At 44.5% G+C, this 9,622-nt stretch overlaps 1 long non-coding RNA gene across 1 annotated transcript; it reads left to right on the top strand.

Annotated features, from left to right (window-relative positions):
* Positions 1–2,874: 2,874 nt before the first annotated feature.
* On the top strand, positions 2,875–6,905 carry LOC109517451 (uncharacterized). Its single transcript, XR_002168546.1, has 3 exons — positions 2,875–3,022; positions 5,087–5,157; positions 5,730–6,905. It is a non-coding gene; the product is annotated as an uncharacterized LOC109517451 (long non-coding RNA).
* Positions 6,906–9,622: the final 2,717 nt, after the last annotated feature.

Here is a 9,622-nt window from a genome sequence, read left to right as displayed (position 1 = left end):
GTTAGCCACAACCAAGTGCGTTGCCATCATTTGCTTCAAGTCACAGTTGTCATTTTCTTTTTTCCTCTTTTTTTTATAGCAACGCCGCTAACACACACGCACACTTAGAAGCTGTCACCCTGATATTCGCTTGTCTCTTGGGCAACTTCTCACCTCTTTATAGAAACACACACACACACACACACACACACACACACACACACACACACACACACACACACACACACACACACACACACACACACACACACACACACACACACACAGTATGAGACTCCCAATGCTAATAAATATTTCAAAGGCGGAAAGTTTAGTAAACAAAGGTGCATGTGTGTGTGTGTGTGTGTGTGTGTGTGTGTGTGTGTGTGTGTGTGCGTAGATGAGGTGTCCTATTTGCCTTCAGCGTGCTTTTTCCTCATCGAAACTCGACCCGGTTGTCGTGCCGCGTGCAGCAAACAAATACACACAGTACACACAAAATACACAACACGATGACCGATACGCTTTCCTGAGCCGAGTCAACCAGGGGAAGGAATTGACCCGAAAACCGCAACCCGATGTATCATGTGCACACTGAGTGTGTGTCGATGGAATTGGTCAATATCACGTAATCGTCTTTAGAACAATACACACAATTTCAGACACATTACAAAGGTGATTTGGCACGCAATTTCATTAATCCATTGTGTGCCGGATTCGGTTGCATTTCTGAGCATGGTTCCAAGGCCAACAAATATTTACTAGGTGCCGGATGTGCTTATTTATTTTTTAACATAACTGAAATGAGGACACAAAATTCTCCAATTGATCGACTTTTCATTGTGTGCTGGATGCAGTCAATTTTTTTTAAATGTGCTGCAACAAAAACACCAAATTTCACTCTCCAGAAATAATTTTGGTTCATCTTACGAATTGCTCATCTTTCTACCATGACACAAAATCTCATGTAAGAAATTTTAAACAGATTATCAATCCAATTTGGTGTGTAGTTTCATCAGATGAATTGATGGAAACGTATTAGCATGTGCCGGATGCAGTCATTTTTTGTTTTCCCCAACATGCTGTAACAAGGACACCAAATTCCATGCAAAAGTCGCAGGAGTGTGTGAAACAATGTCGCCGCGTGGTTTCGCCCGCTTATTTCCCGTTTCCGAGGTTTTTCCTTCCTCCCGACGCTCTTTGGACGAGGAAACGTGGAGGAAAGCATCGGCGCGCCTCATAAATCTTTAAGCGAGCTTTGTTTTGCCCCGGCGAACGTAATTAATACATAATTAATATTTAAAGATCGACTCGTTTATCAAATTGAATTTGGGCGCCGCGACAGAAGCAAAACAAACAAACGGGAGGAAGCCTCGCTTGTTTTTGGAAGAAGAAAGAAAGGGGACGAAAAAGGCAAGGAGGGGAAGCCTAATTAGCGCTAATGAGCCACAAATGAGGCGGCGTCCTAATTAGCTCGCCAAGTCCCTCAGGTAAAACCACGATAAGACGTCTACCTGCTTGTTTTGTGTTTGTTTTTTTGGGAACGTCTAACGAAGACGTAACAATTTGCCTGGCAGTTGGTGAAAAACGGAGACGAGCGATGACAACCAAGGACAGTTTGTATTGATTTCATTTCATGTACTCTTAGTTCTTTGTAAGCCTTGAGCTTCATGGGTTCAGCGTCTTTTTTTTTTTTTTTTTTCCTTCTTCAAGCATGAAGATCATTTTCGATATTTTTTGACTTGGAAAATGACCAAATATTTTGACCGTCTTGAAACACTCATTTTACAAAACTTTGAGGACTACAAAACACGTCTGTGAGCCGTTGCTGGCTGATTGTATTTCTTGAAGTGAGCGTTTGTGAAGCAGGTCTTCCGTCGGCCCTCTCTCTCTGGTTGTCGCCCCCCCCCTTTTCCCCCCCCCCCCCCTCCCTCGGGGAGCACTCTTAAGTAGGACCACTTTACGCTGTCAATACATTCAATACCCCGCTGGAAGTGGGAAAATGAGACGGGAGGAGGACGACGACTGACTGAGAAGGACGGCGAGGAAAAGGGAAGGTTTAAGTCAGGAATGAAATGTTCACCAAAAGAAGACATTTAATGTTCGGTGATACTTTACAAAGTCAACATGAGGCCAAACGAACGTTGTAAAATGATCAGTTATTTATGACTCTGGTAAAACACACAAAACACTTTTTTTTTCTCTCTCTTGGTAGCGCGTTTTTTTTAAAAATGAATGTATTTCTTTGATTGCTTCCAAATCTTTCGAAAAACGTCGAGCACAAAAGGTTGAAATGAATCGTCGGTAGATAGATGGATAGCGAGATGACGATACACACGGGCGCACACACCGAGTGATGAAAGCTTCTCCGGGCTAATGGCTTCATTTCATTCCGCTGCTCTCTGCCATGCTGAAGACAATTAGTCCGGAATGGCGTCGTTAATTTTTAATGAGCAAAAAGAAAAGGTATGACAGGAGCGAGGAATCAGGAAACCAGCAGCAATGAGGTAGGAAAATGTCATTTAAAAAAAAAAAACATATCTATATACAGTATATATATCATGTATCTAGTTATTTTTATTTGTCCAATGTTCATAATTTTGCTTTCTTTTGCAATTATTCCAAAACAGCGCCACCTCTCTTCAAAACGGTAAGAAAGTGAAGCTTTGTGCCAACGAACGCTTCACCTGGATGGAGTGGCGACCAATCAATGTTTTCCTCCGTCCAGCTTTCCATTACAACTACCCATCAGCGTCCAATCAATCAATCAATCAATCAATCAATCAATCTTCTGCTTTGTCATCGACTCCATGAATAATTTCCACTTTTGATTGGCTGATGAGGATCAATTGACCAATTAACGATCCTCTTTTTCTTTTTTTTTTTGCAGTTTCTTTCGTTCCACACGGAGGACTCGCGAGCGGCACGGAGCGAGCGCCGGGTGATTGGCAGGCGCCGACCTCTCGTCACCTCAGGGCACGTTGGAGCGGCTGTCAATCATCCATCCGGCATGCTGTCTAATTGTGACTGGCCGGCCGCACAGGTCAGACAGTATGGGCGTAAATAAGAGCATCAAGAAACTCGACACCCCTTTCATGCACACGCAAAACCCTCTTGAGGGGGTCCGCCGCATTCTATCATCTTGGTGAAAAGTTCAAATTCTTCGCGGTCCAACTTTACCGAAAGTTCGGATCAAGTTCAACCAATAAATGCTATGTCAGTCATGGCAGAAAAGTCACAACGTACAGATTCTTGATCATCTGTGCATCAGTAGTGATTTTATGAAAATGCGTTCATGATTTATTTCAACCCTTCAGATGATCAATCCTCAAGATGATGATCAAATTTTGAACGCAGCTTCAACACAAAATGGCCGACTTCCTGTTCGGTGTCGGGCATGCGTCCTTGAGACGTTTCTGCGCGTCCTGTTATGATCAACGTGTCCACCCAATTTCATGTCACTTGGTGAACTGCATTTTCCAGGGTGCGCCCTTGAAGGAATTTGCCCCAAAACAGCTTGCTTCCGACCAAAATGGCCGACTTCCTGTTCAGTTTTGCATTTGGGCCCTTTTGAGACTTTCCAGAGCGTCCTGCTAGGTTAGACATAGCCACTAATTTTCATGTCAATCTGCAAAAAGTGGCGTCGCGGGCCAAGTTTGTCCAGGTCTCACTTTTGAAGTAGAAGTTTGACCAAAAATGGCCACCGTCCTGGTCATTTTCCAACATGGGTCCTTGAGACTTTTTTGTGGGTCTCGTCATGTTAAATGTGTCGTGCTAAATGTCCTGCTGTGAAACTGTTGTTGGGGGCTGATTTTTTTTTTTCTATCTTTGGTATGAGGCTCGGTGTATGTGTGTGTGCGTGTGGGGGGGGCTAGTGATTGACTTTTGGTGGGGGGCACAGGCGCTAACCGAGCACTGCTCGTCAGGTTAAACCTCACCTGGAGCCACAAGGAGGATGAAGCAACATATGGCATGCAGAGCTCAGGATTAACAATGCAAAGCACTCAACATTCTCCCGTTTCTTAGAGAACAGCTGTTCCTATTGAACGCCGAACGGCACGCAAACTCCGCGAGCGGCCACGCAACAAGCAGTGGCGAAAATTGCGCCATTTATCTTTGCGCTGTGTACACATACATGGATGGATGGATGGATATATCTATATATTTTTTTTACATTAGCATCTAAACAATAGCTCCAAGCGAGTTGAGCTGGTGCATGTTCCTGCGCTGGTTTCCCCGGTGGGACGAAATGAAGTGCAGCGGCGTAATGCACTTTATTGATATGTGCACATGTCAAAACAACAAATTAGCGTCCTGCCGTCTGCCCGAGATTTCATCCATACATCACCTTGCACTCATGGCCGCATTAATGCGTTTTGTTGATATCAGCGACTCTCCGGCCATTAAGAGAATGTCGATATTTGTATGGGCGCATACGGGCGCTCAAGGTAGAGATGCCAGCGCGCTAGACTAACTTACAGACTCGTCTGCTGCCGCTTTTCATTAGCATTAGGCTAGCTAAATGATAAACGGGAGTCTGGTGGGTGCCAGATTCAAAATACTTGACACAAGTTTATTCTAATGTCATTAAACTAACAGTTAAGAAAAAATTGGTGAGTATTTACAGTTATTTTTTTTGCGGGGGGGGCGGGGGGGACGAAAATGGACACAGAATGATGCTATATATTAGCTCAGTAAGTGAACTCCTCACTCATTCAAACAGATGACGAGTGAAAGGCCACTTGGAGACCCCCTGAAAATCCTTTTAGTTGTCCAATTATACGACAACAGTTTATTCTAATGTCATTAAACTAACAGTTAAGAAAAAATTGGTGAGTATTTACAGTTATTTTTTTTGGGGGGGGGGGCGGAGGGATGAAAATGGACACAGAATAATGCTATATATTAGCTCAATACGTGAACTCTTTGCTCATTCAAACAGATGACGAGTGAAAGCCCAATTGGAGACCCCCTGAAAATGTTTTAAGTTGTCCAATCATACGACAACAAATGACCATTTCCTGTGTGTGTGTGTGTGTGTGTGTGTGTGTGTGTATGCGCGCGCGATCGCGCGTATGTGTGTGTGTGTGTGTGTGTGTGTGCGCAGCAGGGCAAACGCTAAGTGCGTCTGACACCAACGTATGGCAATATGGCCCCCCCGCCACCGCTCTCATACTTGTAAGTCTTTTTGGGGGAGACCTTTTTTTGTCGGGCTGCCAGAGGGCCCAGCGAGAACCCGGTCACAGGGTTCAAAGGTCGCCATGTTGGTCAAATAAAAGTTTTTTTTTTCCTTTGTTTTTTTTTAATCAGCAGTGTTACATTTTTCCCGTGAGCAGTTGTGCCTAAATCAAAGAGCCGCTAAGTGCGTCTGACACCAACGTATGGCAATATGGTCTCCCCCGCCACCGCTCTCATACTTGTCTTTTTGGGGGAGACCTTTTGTCGGGCTGCCAGAGGGCCCAGCGAGAACCCGGTCACAGGGTTCAAAGGTCGCCATGTTGGTCAAATAAAAGTTTTTTTTTTCCTTTGTTTTTTTTTAATCAGCAGTGTTACATTTTTCCCGTGAGCAGTTGTGCCTAAATCAAAGAGCCAAGAAAGAGGCGTGACATAACATCACCTATAAAACAATCCTAAGCCTTCTCCCCCTCGTCTTCCTCGTGCATTTCTCCCCCTTGGGGCGCCCCGCCCCCTCCCGCTTTCCCAAACCGCCCACGTCATCCTCACAAAGCTGCTTGTCATCTTTGTTCCAGCGTCTGTCCGCTGCCCGTTGAGTCGCCGCGTTTGACCTGGCCACATCAAAGATTCAAAAGTCAGGTTCAACGACGACGTCCTCATGAAACACCATTTACTTTGGTAAGTGTGTGTGTGTGTGTGGAAATGGCCTGTCGAATGTGAGCTTGTGTAATGAACAAGAGCCATTCATTATATATCACACACACATGCACACACACAGGCACACATCATTTATTCATCTGTCTGTAAACATGACTGTGATTTACAGTGTGTGTGGGGGGGGGTGCTCTTTATTATGTGTCTTTACATGTAGGAGTTCATACACAGTTGAAGTTCATGTCAAGAGTTTCCCTCTACCGTAATGTGTGTCTATTCATGCATATTAATAAAAATGAATACAAATCAGTCTTGTGACGCTTGTAGGTTCGCACATGTCGAGAATTTCCACCCTGGGTAAGAACGTGTCTACCACCCGGAGATGTCGGAACATGTCGGAGTGCGTCCACGTCAGAGTCGATCCATGCAGAAAATGTCAATCAATAATATGAAGCAAATAAACGGGTGGCCGTACCCGTCGAAGTTGATGTCGAGAGCTGTGTACCTGGTCTGTGCATCTCCACACGTAGGAGTTCACACGTCAGATAAAAGCGTCCCCTTTTTTTCCGTTGGCGACGTTATCTCCCATCTGTTGTTTCAAATCAGGCCGGTTTGCATTCAAACTTCCAACGGCAGATTTTTCCTCTCTCAGGGCCAAAATTCTTTTCTTGCTCTTGTCTGTTATTGTTTGTCAGAACAAGAGGGATCAAATCCGCGCACTTCAAGCGTTTTTTTTTTTTTTTTAAGCCGGGCGCAATCGCCTGAGGGGGACGTATCAGGTTAGTCGGTGGGAAGTTTGAAAGTGGCATTTTTTTCAAATCCAGATACCGTTTGGTTTTTATTCACGTGAAATTCCCCATGCTTGTACAAGTAGGAAAACTGTTTCATGATTTCTTGCCGGTGTGTGTTTTGTCTGCCGGTCGGCCCCGGGGCTGCTGGATAATGTGGCGGGGATCTCGAAAGCCGAGTGGGGGGCTTGGGGGCGGAGGGGGCAGGGTAAATGTGTACTGTAAATGGCCCACGGGCCCTAGTTTGCCCACCCCTGTTTTTCTCCTCACATCTGTCCGTACAATAAAACAAAATAGCTGACAAAGTGAGTCTGTTTTAGCCTAAAGGACCAATTTATGGCTCTCAATGATTCACTTGTATTTGAGGGCGTTGAGTGTGGCAATGAAGAGAGTTGTCGGCGCACGGACGGTCAATGGGGCACCATCCAGCAAAATAGGTAGAACTTCCAAAAAATCTTCAAATGTAAGTTCAACAAAAGGTTTGAATTCAATATTTTTCCAAATGAAAGGCATCTTGTAATATTTTCATGGAATCAAAAGGAGATGTAAAACTAAACATCAAATGAATTGTTTCTGGTTGAATTGAAACATACCATGTGTCATATTTTGCATTGAATTTTGCTCTACATTAGATTTCATTTTAAAATGACGATTGAACAATTTAAAATAATACTAATTATAATTATGAAATAAATTGACTTTTTTACTTTTGTATTTACACCAAAACATTTCATATGGATTTCGGTCGTAAGAAACCAATTTTATTTTGATGCTTTTTTAAAAAAAATTGTTTGGATTAAAAAAGTCAATTCAAGTTCAACTATAATTTTTTTTTTTTTTTTAGCTATATAGTTTTGTTTTGTTTCTTCTCTTTTCTACTCGTGTTCCTCGTTCAATCACTCGTCGGCAGGTGCTTAATTAAGCGTGTCCTTGCTACCGTGATGATAAATTGCCAGTGTCCTCTGCATGGCAGCGGCCATGACGGATCATTCCAAAGAGCGCGCCCTTGCTAATTATCTGAGCGGTGGCCCGGGCCCTCGGATGTCAACACCCATAATAGTCGCACGTTTGAGGACGATGCAGATACGGGAGTCCCGTGATCGAGTGTTGCGTTCGGCGGTGATTGGCAATGGATGGGGTTGACTCATTTGGAGTTGAATTAATCGGAAAGGTGCCATTTAAGGGATTTCATTTGTAATGATAATATATGATACCATACCATTGTGTGTCATGAATGATGTTATCGAGGGATACGCTACGTGATGGCGCGATACGTAAAGACACAATAACCATTTACGTTATCGATACCGCGTGAAGCGGTGCCGTATCACAGTGATACAAATTGAAGCGACACGGTCCCCTGTGGAACGCCGGGACGCTGTCGAGATGGCGTGACAGCAAAATGGGCGGATCGATACGGCCAAGACGGTACGTCAAGACGGATGGCGGATGTTCTGCTTGTTCCACGGCTGCTCCGCATTACCTGGATCACAGAGCACACGCTCCCTGTGGGCCACGCGCGCACACACATTTACATCCACACCGCCGTGGCACAACATCGAATCAATAGACAACACTTACTTTGTACTTCATTCTTACGTTTTTCATCTCCACTTAGTATTGATCACATCCACACACACACACATACACACACATACACTGAGATAGGTACGCTTGCCAAAAATGGCGATACAAAACAAAATCATCTGTAAAGATAGCACACAAAAAGTTAAGATATAAGCCAAAAGGGTAAATAAGTTGTTTACAGCGATGATATGCAAAGATATCGTATTGATACCACACAATACAATCCCATAACACGGAACATACTACGAAGCAATACAAGATGGAAAGATACGCTACAATACCATACGGGACTTTATGACACGACGTAACATGAAGATAACATACGGTGCAAAGCGATATGTCGATATATAATGTTACGATACGATCCGACACAGCGCGATACCGGTACCATGTGACAATCGATACACGCTGTATCATGAGTGGCATGATACAGCGTGTATCGATATGATACGTGAAGACACAATACAATAAGTCGCAATGCGATACAATGCGAATATTCTACCAAGCTGTGATGCGCATGTCATATAAGATTTTGAGCATTTGTTATCAATAAAAGTACAATTCAATATTGTTATTTGTTATCGGCAAAGGAGGTCTATCAATCATTCCGCTTGTTTATTTGTTTGCCTGCAGTGTGGTATGATGCCGCTTGTGCGCTCGCAATCCATCATTGATGCGGCCTTGTTAGGTCAGGCGACGTGATTGACGCCTCGCACCACCACCGGCGCGTCTCCGGGCCCGTCCAGTCGGCCCGAGGCTGACACCCTTCGGCCTTCTTTTTCCCCCTCCCACCGCCCTGCGCTCGCGAACTCTGAACTTTGCGGACCCGAGCCCGTCGAAAACCACGAAAGCGGTCTCACTTTAATATTTCCTCTTTTTGGCCCCTGTAATGAAGCGCGCTGATTGGACTTCCTGTGTTTTGTTTTTTCTTTTCTGTGAGCTGAAATAGCGTGGAGGTCGATGCTAAGAGGCCGTGCTCCGAGAGGGGATTTCGGGAGCTCGGCGGGCTGCGCGTTACGCACATATCAACTACAGCGTGTACACGGCGCCCTCGGAGGTGTAGTAAAAGTCAGGCCGTGAGCCGGCGGTCCGGGAGAAGCCAACTTAATGGTCTAATGGCGCTCTAATGGCAGGCGGCGGGCCTTCGCAGGCAATTAGAACAGGAAAGAGAGAGAGGAAAAAAAAAAAAACGAGTGTGCCAGCCGGGCTGCTTGCACTCCGAAATAATGAACATGGCGCAAATACAAGCTCGGACGTTCAAGACGCTTCAGCGGGACCCTCGTACTTGCTTACAAACACACAAAGCAAGCCAACGTTTCACAAACTCAAATTGTGTAGGAGAGATATAAAAAAAAGAGTTTGAAAAAGCAAAATAATGGCAAAACAATATTTTGAATGCATGATGATCATGAAATGTGTACGTTGAAAAAAATATGGAG

Source organism: Hippocampus comes, unplaced genomic scaffold (genome assembly GCF_001891065.2).
Source record: "Hippocampus comes isolate QL1 unplaced genomic scaffold, H_comes_QL1_v1.1 scaffold33, whole genome shotgun sequence".
NCBI classification, from domain to species: Eukaryota; Metazoa; Chordata; class Actinopteri; order Syngnathiformes; family Syngnathidae; genus Hippocampus; species Hippocampus comes.
Note: the sequence above shows the minus strand (reverse complement) of the source record. Positions and strands in the feature narration are given on the sequence as shown.